This window comes from Oncorhynchus mykiss, chromosome 6 (genome assembly GCF_057628025.1).
Source record: "Oncorhynchus mykiss isolate SJ-2025 chromosome 6, ASM5762802v1, whole genome shotgun sequence".
In the NCBI taxonomy this organism is placed as follows: domain Eukaryota; kingdom Metazoa; phylum Chordata; class Actinopteri; order Salmoniformes; family Salmonidae; genus Oncorhynchus; species Oncorhynchus mykiss.
In genome coordinates, this window is record NC_143027.1 from 62,077,202 (window position 1) to 62,092,440 (window position 15,239).

Genomic DNA, 15,239 nt, shown 5'->3' on the forward strand with positions numbered 1-15,239 from the left:
TTCAGAGCATTGTCAGATTGTCTGTTTGTAAATTCAGAGCGTTTCGCTCTCGGCGCGCACACTGGGTGCTCAGGCCGAAGAGTAAGGTTGATTTGAGCATTCTGACCTTACAACAGCAGTCAAGCACCCAAGCTAATGTTGGCTAGCTTGCTAGCTACTTCCAGATACAAATGAGACCACTGACCATTTTACTCACCATAGCAGAGCTGGTTAGGCCGTTTATGTTATCCAGTGCGTTGGTGACAGTAACTGTGCTGCTGGCAACAATTTAATTACACTTTCTTGCAGACATTTACTGACACCGGCCATATTCAACGGGTGTTGAGCGCTGGTATATTCATTATTCTGCGCTCTGGTACACTCAGACAGAGTGCTCTGAAATCGGAGTAGATAGCCAGAGCGAATTTACAAAAGCACCCGAATGTTCATTTCCTGAAGAATTGCATTATGGGCCCTACAGTACCAAAATAGTGTCCTCTGCGTGTATACTTCATATTTTGGCGAATTTAATACGACATCCGGGAACCTTTGGCATACTATGACCAATAAGCATACTATATACTCAATTCACATCACAAATAGTACGGTTAGTGCGGTTAGTATGAGAATTCGAACACAGCTATGCTGTATATAAGAAATCTTCATTTTACTTTTGTACAATGCTACTCAACCAATGCTGCTTGGATAGGCTACTACAGTCATCTCCAATGCAACGAGAAGACTTCAGATCAGGCAGATTGTATCTACAGGAATCTGAAACAATTCTTCTCTGGTCCCCAATCTGAGACACCACATGTTAGCTGACAATGCATTGGCAATGGTAACCTTTAAATTCAACACCTTAGCCCACCACACTGACCCCCTCCTGACCTCTGATGACCCTTCACACAAACAGCCTTTCAGGTGAACACAAACTAGTGAACTTCTATACGGGTAAATGACTTCAGACAAATAGCTTGGTTGTGTGTATCGGTAACAGCATAGATTTGGTGCTATATTGGTGGAAGGCACTGACAACCATCAGGGAATTGCAGATGGTCTTTAAATGGGCAAAATGGAACAGCATTGGAAAAGTGTTCTGTTACAGTTAGAAGAAACCGTATCACTCATCCATTTTTAATGCACAGCAATGGCAGCAGATTCAAGTGGTAACTGAGAGAAGTCTCCGGGGATAATAACTCCAGAACATTTCTACAACTTCATTTAATTTAGCTTTGTTTCAAACAAATTATATCACACATTTTATTAATCATAGTAGGCTAGTTCTAAATTAACTATGGCATGTATCTCTAAATAATGTAGCATGCAATTTTAAAAGGTATGGTTTACTTTATCATCAGTGTAACATCTTAAAAGAAGAATATTTTATTGCCCATGTTTACAGAAAACAGAAATGTGTCTTGTTTTACGTTTCAATTGTCAGGAGATGGCGTCTAGGATCGCTTCCCACCCAGATTTTAACTTTGGGCCTGGGATTCAAACCTGCAACCCTTGAGGTTGCTGCTGCCTGAAAAATGCTACCTGCCAAAACCGAACCAGAGACCATCAGATCTTCAGTCTAACGCCCTACTGCGCCAAGGATATCGCTCATTAGACAAGGTTTTCCACCAGGAATTAACAAGTGTTGCGAATTCGGGGGGGGTATTTTCTACCAAGAATGGACATACTCGCCGATGCCGACCCTGTATCGAATCCCGACACTGCTGCTGTATTTAGACTTGAATCTTTCTTTTTTATGCTCTCTTTTCCTACTGTGAAAATCTGACAGTAGAAAAGCATTGGGCTTCTTCTGACAATTCTCGTGACTCTTACCCCGTAAATCTGTCATCATCATCCATAACTTTTTAATATGAAAACCTGTTTATTTTCGTCAAACTGCTCTCCCTCGTCATGATTCAAATTTGTTAAAGGGTAAATGTGTTAAGCCTAAACACCACAGGAGTTCAATCTTGTTTATCTCAATTAAGAGAAAGGGCTTAATCTATACATTTAAGATCATTTTTACACCGAAAACGTAATGTTAGCGAAATTGTTTTGAATGTAAATCAAGGAAGTAATTGAAGCCGTGACAATGACAAATATACTCAAATTGCTTGAAATCGGTGCACATAGCACACAAAAATATGAACGCAACATGTCAAATGTTGGTCCCATGTTTCACGAGCTGAAATAAAACCCAGAATGTTTATATGCACAAAAAGTGTATTTCTCTCAAATTCTGTGCACAAATTTGTTTACATACCTGTTAGTGAGCATTTCTCATTTGCCAAGATAATCCATCCACTTGACAAGTGTGGCATATCAAGAAACTGATTAAACAGCATGATCATTACACCTTGTCCAGTGCACCTTGTGCTGGGGAGGAGAAAGGGTGGAGGAGTTGAGGAGAGTTCAGGGTTTTGTCCAACCCATAATCTCCCAACTAAATGTACCCTTTGAACCTGTGTTTCAGGCGAAATTTAGAAGTCTCGCAAAATAAACACTTGCCGAAACCCGGGATCAAACCAGGGACCTTTAGATCTTCAGTCTAACGCTCTCCCAACTGAACTATTTCAGCCATCCTGCTAAAATATTATTTCTCATTATTTTCTAAGGTGTCTTGTTAGCTGTCTAATTGATTTAGTTGACTTTAGTATGTGTAGACCTCTCGCAAAAACTGTTCCTGCCGAAACCCGGGATCGAACCAGGGACCTTTAGATCTTCAGTCTATCTGGTAATAGGTGGAGGGGACGAGCTTACGGTGTATACAATGAAGATCTTATCGGCTCCTTAATGTCACTAACCAAATGTAGACCTCTCGCAAAAACTGTCCCTGCCGAAACCCGGGATCGAACCAGGGACCTTTAGATCTTCAGTCTATCTGGTAATAGGTGGAGGGGACGAGCTTATGGTGTATTTTATCCATTGTCCATGAGAGGGTGGTAGTGAACACATCAAATTTGCACTTACCCTTCAGGATGACGCAATATTAATGTGGTCTAACTCACCCATTCATACTTTATAGTTGATATATTATATAAGTTATAGTATTGCTTACAAATACAATTTTAACGCATTCTTTGAAAACAAACTTATCCTTTTACTTTGTCAAATCTTAACTGTATGGTAGGTATCATTTCTATTGCATAAAGGCTTTTTATATTATCTTATGATATGTTTTTGTCTTCGCCGAATTGTCCACATGTAAAATTCATAGCAGAGGATGGTTTCGATCCATCGACCTCTGGGTTATGGGCCCAGCACGCTTCCACTGCGCCACTCTGCTATCTGGTAATAGGTGGAGGGGACGAGCTTATGGTGAAGATCTTATCGGCTCCTTAATGTCACGAACCAAATGTAGACCTTTCGCAAAAACTGTTCCTGCCGAAACCCGGGATCAAACCAGGGACCTTTAGATCTTCAGTCTAACGCACTCCCAACTGAGCTATTTCGGCCACCTTAAAGTGGTTGTGGTGTGGTTGGCTGTCTGGTGTATTCTGCTGACTTTAGGATCATGATTATTTTCTATTAATCTTTCTCCAACAGCGAGTGACAAATGCCTCCACATGGATGGAGTAATCACGCACACGTTATTTTTGAAGCGTCCACCTGCTGGTCCCCTGACAAACTCACACATACTTTCAATTAGAATTTTTGTTCAAATTAGGCTAACCCAATTACTGACGACAGCTACGAAAATGAGCCTCAGTTGATCTGGAGTCTTCTTCCTAACAGACACAGGCTCTCAATGTGTAATGGAAGTTCTAGAACTACTCAGATAAAATGACGTGTTATTTTATCCATTGTCCATGAGAGGGTGAACACATCAAATTTGCACTTACCCTTCAGGATGACGCAATATTAATGTGGTCTAACTCACCCATTCATACTTTATAGTTGATATATTATATAAGTATTGCTTACAAATACAATTTTAACGCATTCTTTGAAAACAAACTTATCCTTTTATTTTGTCAAATCTTAACTGTATGGTAGGTATCATTTCTATTGCATAAAGGAAGATGAATGAATGAAGATCTTATCGGCTCCTTAATGTCACGAACCAAATGTAGACCTCTCGCAAAAACTGTTCCTGCCGAAACCCGGGATCGAACCAGGGATCTTTAGATCTTCAGTCTAACGCTCTCCCAACTGAGCTATTTCTCTACCATAAGCCAACATTTTCATGCCAATCATCTGCCGCTATCACCTCATGTTTCAGCATGATAATTCAGGGTCCCATGTCGTAAGAATCTGTACACCATTCCTGGAAGCTGAAAATGTCCCAGGTCTTCCATGGCCTGCATACTCACCAGACATGTCACCATTTAGCATGTATGGGATGCTCTGGATCAACGTGTACGACAACGTGTTACAGTTCCCGCCAATATCCAGTAACTTCACACAGCCATTAAAGAGTAGTGTGACAACATTCCACAGGCCACAGCCTGATCAACTCTATGCAAAGGAGATGTGTCGCACTGCATGAGGCAAACGGTGGTCACCCCAGATACTGACTGATTTTCAGATCCATGCTCCTACCTTTTTTTTTAAAGGTATCTGTGACCAGATGCATATCTGTATTCTTAGTCATGTGAAATCCATGGATTAGGGCCTAATGAATTTATTTACATTGACTGATTTCCTTATATGAACTGTAACTCAGTAAAATCTTTGAAATTGTTGCATGTTGCGTTTATATTATTATTCGGTGTAGTTTATACAATGGAGCATTCAAAGACTGACATTAATAGATCAAAATGTGATTAGAGCATTCAGATAATGTCACGAACGTCATCAGGGAAATGACCGGACCAAGGTGCAGCGTTGTGAGCGTACATTTCTTTTTATTTTGAATGTCGCAAACAAAAACAAGAACCAACACCACACCGCTTACTAGGGCTATACAGGCCACTAACAAAGTCAACTACCCACAACTAAGGTGGCAAAACAGGCTGCCTAAGAATGATTCCCAATCAGAGACAACTATAGACAGCTGTCCCTGATTGAGAACCATACCCGGCAAAAACATACAAACAGAAAACATAGAATGCCCACCACACATCACACCCTGACCTAACCACATAGAGAAATAAAACGGCTCTCTAAGGTCAGGGCGTGACAGATAAGGGCTTTTGTGAGTGAATTAAGAAGAAGGAGAGAATACTGTTGAGTAATAAATACATGAAAAATGATGCTGTATAAGCTTAAAAAATAGTAAGGAGGACTGGGGGCTGACTGAGGGACAGCCGAGCATAGTCATGGAGCATGGACAGAAGCCCAACCGGGCACACATGTGGAGATCACAGACAGCAACATGGTCTCAGAGCATTTCATATTATTCTGTACGTAAATCTGATACATCTATTTGGTATTGTTTTTTGGATGCATATCATCCATTTCAAATGATATGTTACGAATTACAATCATACAAAAGTTACAAATGTTAGCTAGCTGGCTAACATTAGCTAGGGGTTAGGAATAAAGGTTAGGGTTAAGGTTAGGAGTTAGGTTGAAGGTTTATGGTAAGGGTTAGATTAAAGGGCTAGCTTAGGTTTAGGGTAACGCCCAGCCAGACACAGGCCTCGAGGGCTCGGACAGAGGCCCAGCAGGGCACAGGTGTTGAGGGCACATACAACGGATAAAGGCTGGTGTCTTTCAGGACAAGGCTCCCATCTGGCAACTTTTTGAAGGTGGGCCGCTTCATATCTGCTATTTGTAATTATGACTATAACATGTAACATTTAATCACAGTGAGCAGATCGGATGTTTAGTTGGAACATTAAATTAATAGTGTTTAACCTTTAGCTAACATCTCAACTTGCTCAGCACATTAGAACACACAACACACAAGCATAAGTAAGTGCATGTGTATTCAATATCAACAGCTAGCTAGCTGTAGCGTTGGTGAAGTAATTTCAAAGTATCTAATTTTAGCTAGCTGGGTGTGACAAAACAAAGGCCTAATATAAAATCACACAATGATTTCAGCTTAGTATGGAAATATTGGGGCTGACAGATTATTTTGATGATAATGTGACAAACTATTCCGATCATCTATCAAGGAGAGCAGGAAATGTGGAAACAAATGTGCTTGAAGGAAATGAGACTCCTTCACTCAAGCATCATTATGCAAATTACATTTAGGCTACATGGGATTAATCACAAATTAAATGTGTAAAGTAGTACAAATACATGTACAGTAGCTAGTTGTGCTAGACATTTTATCGATAAAAGGATATGTAGCATATTGTTTTTAAATATTTGCATGCTTTTCTCCTCCCAGTAAAAAACAGCTGATTCATAGGGGGTGTAGCGGATCTCAAAACTCTTCTGCGAAGGACTCAGGTAGGAGGATACTCTTGTGCTTCCTCTCTGGGAGAAGGCTATCGAGTCGGGACGGCCACTCCTCTGTTGGCCTTTTCTCAATTAGATTTGCTCAAGTCCTGCGTCCTCTCTTCTGTGTCCTCTCTCGCCTTCTTTTGAAAAAGTTTAAATTACGTTTACAGTGTTGGATCCCAAAATAAATGTGTAATGTCATTAAAACAAATTGAGTCAGACGTGAAAGACAAATTGGAATTCGTAGCATATCATACGTTTAGCAAAATCTTAACATATTGTACATGTTGCTAATTTGTAATGTATTGTACGTTTTGGAAATTATTAACATCATACAAATTGTAATTCATATCATATGAAATGGATGATGGACATTCCTAAATAATACATACAATATGAAATGTAACATATCATATTAAATGGAGTATCTTTGATATACATACAGAATAATATGAAATCCTCTGAGTATAGGTTGGGTCACGGAGAAAGGGTGGAGGAGTTGAGGAGAGTTCAGGGTTTTGTCCAACCCATAATCTCCCAACTAAATGTACCCTTTGAACCTGTGTTTCAGGCCAAATGTAGAAGTCTCGCAAAATAAACACTTGCCGAAACCCGGGATCGAACCAGGGACCTTTTGATCTTCAGTCTAACGCTCTCCCAACTGAACTATTTCGGCCATCCTGCTAAAATATTATTTCTCATTATTTTCTAAGGTGTCTTGTTAGCTGTCTAATTGATTTAGTTGACTTTAGGATATTTTCTATCCTTTTATTTTGTCAAATCTTAACTGTATGGTAGGTATCATTTCTATTGCATAAAGGCTTTTTATATTATCTTATGATCTGTTTTTGTCTTCGCCGAATTGTCCACATGTAAAATACATAGCAGAGGATGGTTCGATCCATCGACCTCTGGGTTATGGGCCCAGCACGCTTCCGCTGCGCCACTCTGCTATCTGGTAATAGGTGGAGGGGACGAGCTTATGTTGTATACAATGAAGATCTTATCGGCTCCTTAATGTCACGAACCAAATGTAGACCTCTCGCAAAAACTGTTCCTGCCGAAACCCGGGATCGAACCAGGGACCTTTAGATCTTCAGTCTAACGCTCTCCCAACTGAGCTATTTCGGCCACCTTATTTTCTATTAATCTTTCTCCAACAGCGAATGACAAATGCCTCCACATGGATGGAGTAATCACGCACACGTTATTTTTTATGAATGTCACGAACCAAATGTAGACCTCTCGCAAAAACTGTTCCTGCCGAAACCCGGGATCGAACCAGGGACCTTTAGATCTTCAGTCTATCTGGTAATAGGTGGAGGGGACGAGCTTATGTTGTATACAATGAAGATCTTATCGGCTCCTTAATGTCACGAACCAAATGTAGACCTCTCGCAAAAACTGTTCCTGCCGAAACCCGGGATCGAACCAGGGACCTTCAGTCTAACGCTCTCCCAACTGAGCTATTTCGGCCACCTTAAAGTGGTTGTGGTGTGGTTGGCTGTCTGGTGTGTTTTGCTGACTTTAGGATCGCCTCCACCTGGATGGAGTAATCACGCACACGTTATTTTTTATGAATGTCACGAACCTCTCGCAAAAACTGTTCCTGCCGAAACCCGGGATCGAACCAGGGACCTTTAGATCTTCAGTCTAACGCTCTCCCAACTGAGCTATTTCGGCCACCTTATGTTCTATTAATCTTTCTCCAACAGCGAATGACAAATGCCTCCACATGGATGGAGTAATCACGCACACGTTATTTTTTATGAATGTCACGAACCAAATGTAGACCTCTCGCAAAAACTGTTCCTGACGAAACCCGGGATCGAACCAGGGACCTTTAGATCTTCAGTCTAACGCTCTCCCAACTGAGCTATTTCGGCCACCTTATGTTCTATTAATCTTTCTCCAACAGCGAATGACAAATGCCTCCACATGGATGGAGTAATCACGCACACGTTATTTTTTATGAATGTCACGAACCAAATGTAGAACTCTCGCAAAAACTTTGAAAACAAACATATCCTTTTATTTTGTCAAATCTTAACTATTTCGGCCACCTTAAAGTGGTTGTGGTGTGGTTGGCTGTCTGGTGTATTCTGCTGACTTTAGGATCATGATTATTTTCTATTAATCTTTCTCCAACAGCGAGTGACAAATGCCTCCACATGGATGGAGTAATCACGCACACGTTATTTTTGAAGCGTCCACCTGCTGGTCCCCTGACAAACTCACACATACTTTCAATTAGAATTTTTGTTCAAATTAGGCTAACCCAATTACTGACGACAGCTACGCAAATGAGCCTCAGTTGATCTGGAGTCTTCTTCCTAACAGACACAGGCTCTCAATGTGTAATGGAAGTTCTAGAACTACTCAGATAAAATGACGTGTTATTTTATCCATTGTCCATGAGAGGGTGAACACATCAAATTTGCACTTACCCTTCAGGATGACGCAATATTAATGTGGTCTAACTCACCCATTCATACTTTATAGTTGATATATTATATAAGTATTGCTTACAAATACAATTTTAACGCATTCTTTGAAAACAAACGTATCCTTTTATTTTGTCAAATCTTAACTGTATGGTAGGTATCATTTCTGTTGCATAAAGGCTTTTTATATTATCTTATGATCTGTTTTTGTCTTCGCCGAATTGTCCACATGTAAAATACATAGCAGAGGATGGTTTCGATCCATCGACCTCTGGGTTATGGGCCCAGCACGCTTCCGCTGCGCCACTCTGCTATCTGGTAATAGGTGGAGGGGACGAGCTTATGGTGTATACAATGAAGATCTTATCGGCTCCTTAATGTCACGAACCAAATGTAGACCTCTCGCAAAAACTGTTCCTGCCGAAACCCGGGATCGAACCAGGGACCTTTAGATCTTCAGTCTAACGCTCTCCCAACTGAGCTATTTCTCTACCATAAGCCAACATTTTCATGCCAATCATCTGCCGCTATCACCTCATGTTTCAGCATGATAATTCAGGGTCCCATGTCGTAAGAATCTGTACACCATTCCTGGAAGCTGAAAATGTCCCAGGTCTTCCATGGCCTGCATACTCACCAGACATGTCACCATTTAGCATGTATGGGATGCTCTGGATCAACGTGTACGACAACGTGTTACAGTTCCCGCCAATATCCAGTAACTTCACACAGCCATTAAAGAGTAGTGTGACAACATTCCACAGGCCACAGCCTGATCAACTCTATGCAAAGGAGATGTGTCGCACTGCATGAGGCAAACAAACGGTGGTCACCCCAGATACTGACTGATTTTCAGATCCATGCTCCTACCTTTTTTTTTAAAGGTATCTGTGACCAGATGCATATCTGTATTCTTAGTCATGTGAAATCCATGGATTAGGGCCTAATGAATTTATTTACATTGACTGATTTCCTTATATGAACTGTAACTCAGTAAAATCTTTGAAATTGTTGCATGTTGCGTTTATATTATTATTCGGTGTAGTTTATACAATGGAGCATTCAAAGACTGACATTAATAGATCAAAATGTGATTAGAGCATTCAGATAATGTCACGAACGTCATCAGGGAAATGACCGGACCAAGGTGCAGCGTTGTGAGCGTACATTTCTTTTTATTTTGAATGTCGCAAACAAAAACAAGAACCAACACCACACCGCTTACTAGGGCTATACAGGCCACTAACAAAGTCAACTACCCACAACTAAGGTGGCAAAACAGGCTGCCTAAGAATGATTCCCAATCAGAGACAACTATAGACAGCTGTCCCTGATTGAGAACCATACCCGGCAAAAACATACAAACAGAAAACATAGAATGCCCACCACACATCACACCCTGACCTAACCACATAGAGAAATAAAACGGCTCTCTAAGGTCAGGGCGTGACAGATCATGATCATGATTCATCAAATTTGCACTTACCCTTCAGGATGACGCAATATTAATGTGGTCTAACTCACCCATTCATACTTTATAGTTGATATATTATATAAGTTATAGTATTGCTTACAAATACAATTTTAACGCATTCTTTGAAAACAAACGTATCCTTTTATTTTGTCAAATCTTAACTGTATGGTAGGTATCATTTCTATTGCATAAAGGCTTTTTATATTATCTTATGAGCTGTTTTTGTCTTCGCCGAATTGTCCACATGCAAAATACATAGCAGAGGATGGTTTCGATCCATCGACCTCTGGGTTATGGGCCCAGCACGCTTCCGCTGCGCCACTCTGCTATCTGGTAATAGGTGGAGGGGACGAGCTTATGGTGTATACAATGAAGATCTTATCGGCTCCTTAACGTCACGAACCAAATGTAGACCTCTCGCAAAAACTGTTCCTGCCGAAACCCGGGATCGAACCAGGGACCTTTAGATCTTCAGTCTAACGCTCTCCCAACTGAGCTATTTCGGCCACCTTATTTTCTATTAATCTTTCTCCAACAGCGAATGACAAATGCCTCCACCTGGATGGAGTAATCACGCACACGTTATTTTTTATGAATGTCACGAACCAAATGTAGACCTCTCGCAAAAACTGTTCCTGCCGAAACCCGGGATCGAACCAGGGACCTTTAGATCTTCAGTCTATCTGGTAATAGGCGGAGGGGACGAGCTTATGTTGTATACAATGAAGATCTTATCGGCTCCTTAATGTCACAAACCAAATGTAGACCTCTCGCAAAAACTGTTCCTGCCGAAACCCGGGATCGAACCAGGGACCTTTAAATCTTCAGTCTAACGCTCTCCCAACTAAGCTATTTCGGCCACTTTATTTTCTATTAATCTTTCTCCAACAGCGAATGACAAATGCCTCCACATGGATGGAGTAATCACGCACACGTTATTTTTTATGAATGTCACGAACCAAATGTAGACCTCTCGCAAAAACTGTTCCTGCCGAAACCCGGGATCGAACCAGGGACCTTTAGATCTTCAGTCTATCTGGTAATAGGTGGAGGGGACGAGCTTATGTTGTATACAATGAAGATCTTATCGGCTCCTTAATGTCACGAACCAAATGTAGACCTCTCGCAAAAACTGTTCCTGCCGAAAACCGGGATCGAACCAGGGACCTTAAGATCTTCAGTCTAACGCTCTCCCAACTGAGCTATTTCGGCCACCTTAAAGTGGTTGTGGTGTGGTTGGCTGTCTGGTGTATTCTGCTGACTTTAGGATCGCCTCCACCTGGATGGAGTAATCACGCACACGTTATTTTTTATGAATGTCACGAACCAAATGTAGACCTCTCGCAAAAACGGTTCCTGCCGAAACCCGGGATCAAACCAGGGACCTTTAGATCTTCAGTCTATCTGGTAATAGGTGGAGGGGACGAGCTTATGTTGTATACAATGAAGATCTTATCGGCTCCTTAATGACACGAACCAAATGTAGACCTCTCGCAAAAACTGTTCCTGCCGAAACCCGGGATCGAACCAGGGGCCTTTAGATCTTCAGTCTAACGTTCTCCCAACTGAGCTATTTCGGCCACCTTAAAGTGGTTGTGGTGTGGTTGGCTGTCTGGTGTATTCTGCTGACTTTAGGATCATGATTATTTTCTATTAATCTTTCTCCAACAGCGAGTGACAAATGCCTCCACATGGATGGAGTAATCACGCACACGTTATTTTTGAAGCGTCCACCTGCTGGTCCCCTGACAAACTCACACATACTTTCAATTAGAATTTTTGTTCAAATTAGGCTAACCCAATTACTGACGACAGCTAAGAAAATGAGCCTCAGTTGATCTGGAGTCTTCTTCCTAACAGACACAGGCTCTCAATGTGTAATGGAAGTTCTAGAACTACTCAGATAAAATGACGTGTTATTTTATCCATTGTCCATGAGAGGGTGGTAGTGAACACATCAAATTTGCACTTACCCTTCAGGATGACGCAATATTAATGTGGTCTAACTCACCCATTCATACGTTATAGTTGATATATTATATAAGTTATAGTATTGCTTACAAATACAATTTTAACGCATTCTTTGAAAACAAACGTATGCTTTCATTTTGTCAAATCTTAACTGTATGGTAGGTATCATTTCTATTGCATAAAGGCTTTTTATATTATCTTATGATCTGTTTTTGTCTTCGCCGAATTGTCCACATGTAAAATACATAGCAGAGGATGGTTTCGATCCATCGACCTCTTGGTTATGGGCCCAGCACGCTTCCGCTGCGCCACTCTGCTATCTGGTAATAGGTGGAGGGGACGAGCTTATGGTGTATACAATGAAGATCTTATCGGCTCCTTAATGTCACGAACCAAATGTAGACCTCTCGCAAAAACTGTTCCTGCCGAAACCCGGGATCGAACCAGGGACCTTTAGATCTTCAGTCTAACGCTCTCCCAACTGAGCTATTTCGGCCACCTTAAAGTAGTTGTGGTGTGGTTGGCTGTCTGGTGTATTCTGCTGACTTTAGGATCGCCTCCACCTGGATGGAGTAATCACGCACACGTTATTTTTTATGAATGTCACTAACCAAATGTAGACCTCTCGCAAAACCTGTTCCTGCCGAAACCCGGGATCAAACCAGGGACCTTTAGATCTTCAGTCTATCTGGTAATAGTTGGAGGGGACGAGCTTATGTTGTATACAATGAAGATCTTATCGGCTCCTTAATGTCACGAACCAAATGTAGACCTCTCGCAAAAACTGTTCCTGCCGAAACCCGGGATCAAACCAGGGACCTTTAGATCTTCAGTCTAACGCTCTCCCAACTGAGCTATTTCGGCCACCTTATTTTCTATTAAACTTTCTCCAACAGCGAATGACAAATGCCTCCACATGGATGGAGTAATCACGCACACGTTATTTTTTATGAATGTCACGAACCAAATGTAGACCTCTCGCAAAAACTGTTCCTGCCGAAACTCGGGATCGAACCAGGGACGTTTAGATCTTCAGTCTATCTGGTAATAGGTGGAGGGGACGAGCTTATGTTGTATACAATGAAGATCTTATCGGCTCCTTAATGTCACGAACCAAATGTAGACCTCTCGCAAAAACTGTTCCTGCCGAAACCCGGGATCGAACCAGGGACCTTTAGATCTTCAGTCTAACGCTCTCCCAACTGAGCTATTTCGGCCACCTTAAAGTGGTTGTGGTGTGGTTGGCTGTCTGGTGTATTCTGCTGATTTTAGGATCATGATTATTTTCTATTAATCTTTCTCCAACAGCGAGTGACAAATGCCTCCACATGGATGGAGTAATCACGCACACGTTATTTTTGAAGCGTCCACCTGCTGGTCCCCTGACAAACTCACACATACTTTCAATTAGAATTTTTGTTCAAATTAGGCTAACCCAATTACTGATGACAGCTACGCAAATGAGCCTCAGTTGATCTGGAGTCTTCTTCCTAACAGACACAGGCTCTCAATGTGTAATGGAAGTTCTAGAACTACTCAGATAAAATGACGTGTTATTTTATCCATTGTCCATGAGAGGGTGAACACATCAAATTTGCACTTACCCTTCAGGATGACGCAATATTAATGTGGTCTAACTCACCCATTCATACTTTATAGTTGATATATTATATAAGTATTGCTTACAAATACAATTTTAACGCATTCTTTGAAAACAAACGTATCCTTTTATTTTGTCAAATCTTAATTGTATGGTAGGTATCATTTCTATTGCATAAAGGCTTTTTATATTATCTTATGATCTGTTTTTGTCTTCGCCGAATTGTCCACATGTAAAATACATAGCAGAGGATGGTTTCGATCCATCGACCTCTGGGTTATGGGCCCAGCACGCTTCCGCTGCGCCACTCTGCTATCTGGTAATAGGTGGAGGGGACGAGCTTATGGTGTATACAATGAAGATCTTATCGGCTCCTTAATGTCACGAACCAAATGTAGACCTCTCGCAAAAACTGTTCCTGCCGAAACCCGGGATCGAACCAGGGACCTTTAGATCTTCAGTCTAACGCTCTCCCAACTGAGCTATTTCGGCCACCTTATTTTCTATTAATCTTTCTCCAACAGCGAATGACAAATGCCTCCACCTGGATGGAGTAATCACGCACACGTTATTTTTTATGAATGTCACGAACCAAATGTAGACCTCTCGCAAAAACTGTTCCTGCCGAAACTCGGGATCGAACCAGGGACGTTTAGATCTTCAGTCTATCTGGTAATAGGTGGAGGGGACGAGCTTATGTCGTATACAATGAAGATCTTATCGGCTCCTTAATGTCACGAACCAAATGTAGACCTCTCGCAAAAACTGTTCCTGCCGAAACCCGGGATCGAACCAGGGACCTTTAGATCTTCAGTCTAACGCTCTCCCAACTGAGCTATTTCGGCCACCTTAAAGTGGTTGTGGTGTGGTTGGCTGTCTGGTGTATTCTGCTGATTTTAGGATCATGATTATTTTCTATTAATCTTTCTCCAACAGCGAGTGACAAATGCCTCCACATGGATGGAGTAATCACGCACACGTTATTTTTGAAGCGTCCACCTGCTGGTCCCCTGACAAACTCACACATACTTTCAATTAGAATTTTTGTTCAAATTAGGCTAACCCAATTACTGATGACAGCTACGCAAATGAGCCTCAGTTGATCTGGAGTCTTCTTCCTAACAGACACAGGCTCTCAATGTGTAATGGAAGTTCTAGAACTACTCAGATAAAATGACGTGTTATTTTATCCATTGTCCATGAGAGGGTGGTAGTGAACACATCAAATTTGCACTTACCCTTCAGGATGACGCAATATTAATGTGGTCTAACTCACCCATTCATACTTTATAGTTGATATATTATATAAGTTATAGTATTGCTTACAAATACAATTTTAACGCATTCTTTGAAAACAAACGTATGCTTTTATTTTGTCAAATCTTAACTGTATGGTAGGTATCATTTCTATTGCATAAAGGCTTTTTATATT

The 15,239-nt window shown here is 41.2% G+C and overlaps 21 non-coding genes across 21 annotated transcripts; all 21 read right to left on the bottom strand.

Moving 5' to 3' along the window:
• Positions 1 to 2,484: 2,484 nt before the first annotated feature.
• trnaf-gaa (transfer RNA phenylalanine (anticodon GAA)) lies at positions 2,485 to 2,557 on the bottom strand. Its single transcript has one exon. It is a non-coding gene; the product is annotated as a tRNA-Phe (tRNA).
• A 636-nt stretch (positions 2,558 to 3,193) lies between these two features.
• trnam-cau (transfer RNA methionine (anticodon CAU)) lies at positions 3,194 to 3,265 on the bottom strand. The gene has a single exon. It is a non-coding gene; the product is annotated as a tRNA-Met (tRNA).
• A 96-nt stretch (positions 3,266 to 3,361) lies between these two features.
• Positions 3,362 to 3,434, bottom strand: trnaf-gaa (transfer RNA phenylalanine (anticodon GAA)). The gene has a single exon. It is a non-coding gene; the product is annotated as a tRNA-Phe (tRNA).
• Positions 3,435 to 6,921: 3,487 nt separating this feature from the next.
• On the bottom strand, positions 6,922 to 6,994 carry trnaf-gaa (transfer RNA phenylalanine (anticodon GAA)). Its single transcript has one exon. It is a non-coding gene; the product is annotated as a tRNA-Phe (tRNA).
• A 382-nt stretch (positions 6,995 to 7,376) lies between these two features.
• trnaf-gaa (transfer RNA phenylalanine (anticodon GAA)) lies at positions 7,377 to 7,449 on the bottom strand. The gene has a single exon. It is a non-coding gene; the product is annotated as a tRNA-Phe (tRNA).
• Positions 7,450 to 7,579: 130 nt separating this feature from the next.
• trnaf-gaa (transfer RNA phenylalanine (anticodon GAA)) lies at positions 7,580 to 7,794 on the bottom strand. The gene is made up of 2 exons: positions 7,758 to 7,794; positions 7,580 to 7,615 (listed from the first exon to the last, which is right to left on the bottom strand). It is a non-coding gene; the product is annotated as a tRNA-Phe (tRNA).
• A 134-nt stretch (positions 7,795 to 7,928) lies between these two features.
• trnaf-gaa (transfer RNA phenylalanine (anticodon GAA)) lies at positions 7,929 to 8,001 on the bottom strand. The gene has a single exon. It is a non-coding gene; the product is annotated as a tRNA-Phe (tRNA).
• Positions 8,002 to 8,131: 130 nt separating this feature from the next.
• trnaf-gaa (transfer RNA phenylalanine (anticodon GAA)) lies at positions 8,132 to 8,205 on the bottom strand. The gene has a single exon. It is a non-coding gene; the product is annotated as a tRNA-Phe (tRNA).
• A 798-nt stretch (positions 8,206 to 9,003) lies between these two features.
• Positions 9,004 to 9,075, bottom strand: trnam-cau (transfer RNA methionine (anticodon CAU)). Its single transcript has one exon. It is a non-coding gene; the product is annotated as a tRNA-Met (tRNA).
• Positions 9,076 to 9,180: 105 nt separating this feature from the next.
• Positions 9,181 to 9,252, bottom strand: trnaf-gaa (transfer RNA phenylalanine (anticodon GAA)). The gene has a single exon. It is a non-coding gene; the product is annotated as a tRNA-Phe (tRNA).
• A 1,240-nt stretch (positions 9,253 to 10,492) lies between these two features.
• On the bottom strand, positions 10,493 to 10,564 carry trnam-cau (transfer RNA methionine (anticodon CAU)). Its single transcript has one exon. It is a non-coding gene; the product is annotated as a tRNA-Met (tRNA).
• A 105-nt stretch (positions 10,565 to 10,669) lies between these two features.
• Positions 10,670 to 10,742, bottom strand: trnaf-gaa (transfer RNA phenylalanine (anticodon GAA)). Its single transcript has one exon. It is a non-coding gene; the product is annotated as a tRNA-Phe (tRNA).
• Positions 10,743 to 11,022: 280 nt separating this feature from the next.
• Positions 11,023 to 11,095, bottom strand: trnaf-gaa (transfer RNA phenylalanine (anticodon GAA)). Its single transcript has one exon. It is a non-coding gene; the product is annotated as a tRNA-Phe (tRNA).
• Positions 11,096 to 11,375: 280 nt separating this feature from the next.
• On the bottom strand, positions 11,376 to 11,448 carry trnaf-gaa (transfer RNA phenylalanine (anticodon GAA)). Its single transcript has one exon. It is a non-coding gene; the product is annotated as a tRNA-Phe (tRNA).
• A 295-nt stretch (positions 11,449 to 11,743) lies between these two features.
• On the bottom strand, positions 11,744 to 11,816 carry trnaf-gaa (transfer RNA phenylalanine (anticodon GAA)). Its single transcript has one exon. It is a non-coding gene; the product is annotated as a tRNA-Phe (tRNA).
• Positions 11,817 to 12,630: 814 nt separating this feature from the next.
• On the bottom strand, positions 12,631 to 12,703 carry trnaf-gaa (transfer RNA phenylalanine (anticodon GAA)). The gene has a single exon. It is a non-coding gene; the product is annotated as a tRNA-Phe (tRNA).
• A 295-nt stretch (positions 12,704 to 12,998) lies between these two features.
• On the bottom strand, positions 12,999 to 13,071 carry trnaf-gaa (transfer RNA phenylalanine (anticodon GAA)). Its single transcript has one exon. It is a non-coding gene; the product is annotated as a tRNA-Phe (tRNA).
• Positions 13,072 to 13,351: 280 nt separating this feature from the next.
• On the bottom strand, positions 13,352 to 13,424 carry trnaf-gaa (transfer RNA phenylalanine (anticodon GAA)). Its single transcript has one exon. It is a non-coding gene; the product is annotated as a tRNA-Phe (tRNA).
• Positions 13,425 to 14,049: 625 nt separating this feature from the next.
• trnam-cau (transfer RNA methionine (anticodon CAU)) lies at positions 14,050 to 14,121 on the bottom strand. The gene has a single exon. It is a non-coding gene; the product is annotated as a tRNA-Met (tRNA).
• A 105-nt stretch (positions 14,122 to 14,226) lies between these two features.
• trnaf-gaa (transfer RNA phenylalanine (anticodon GAA)) lies at positions 14,227 to 14,299 on the bottom strand. Its single transcript has one exon. It is a non-coding gene; the product is annotated as a tRNA-Phe (tRNA).
• A 280-nt stretch (positions 14,300 to 14,579) lies between these two features.
• On the bottom strand, positions 14,580 to 14,652 carry trnaf-gaa (transfer RNA phenylalanine (anticodon GAA)). The gene has a single exon. It is a non-coding gene; the product is annotated as a tRNA-Phe (tRNA).
• Between the last annotated feature and the right edge of the window lie 587 nt (positions 14,653 to 15,239).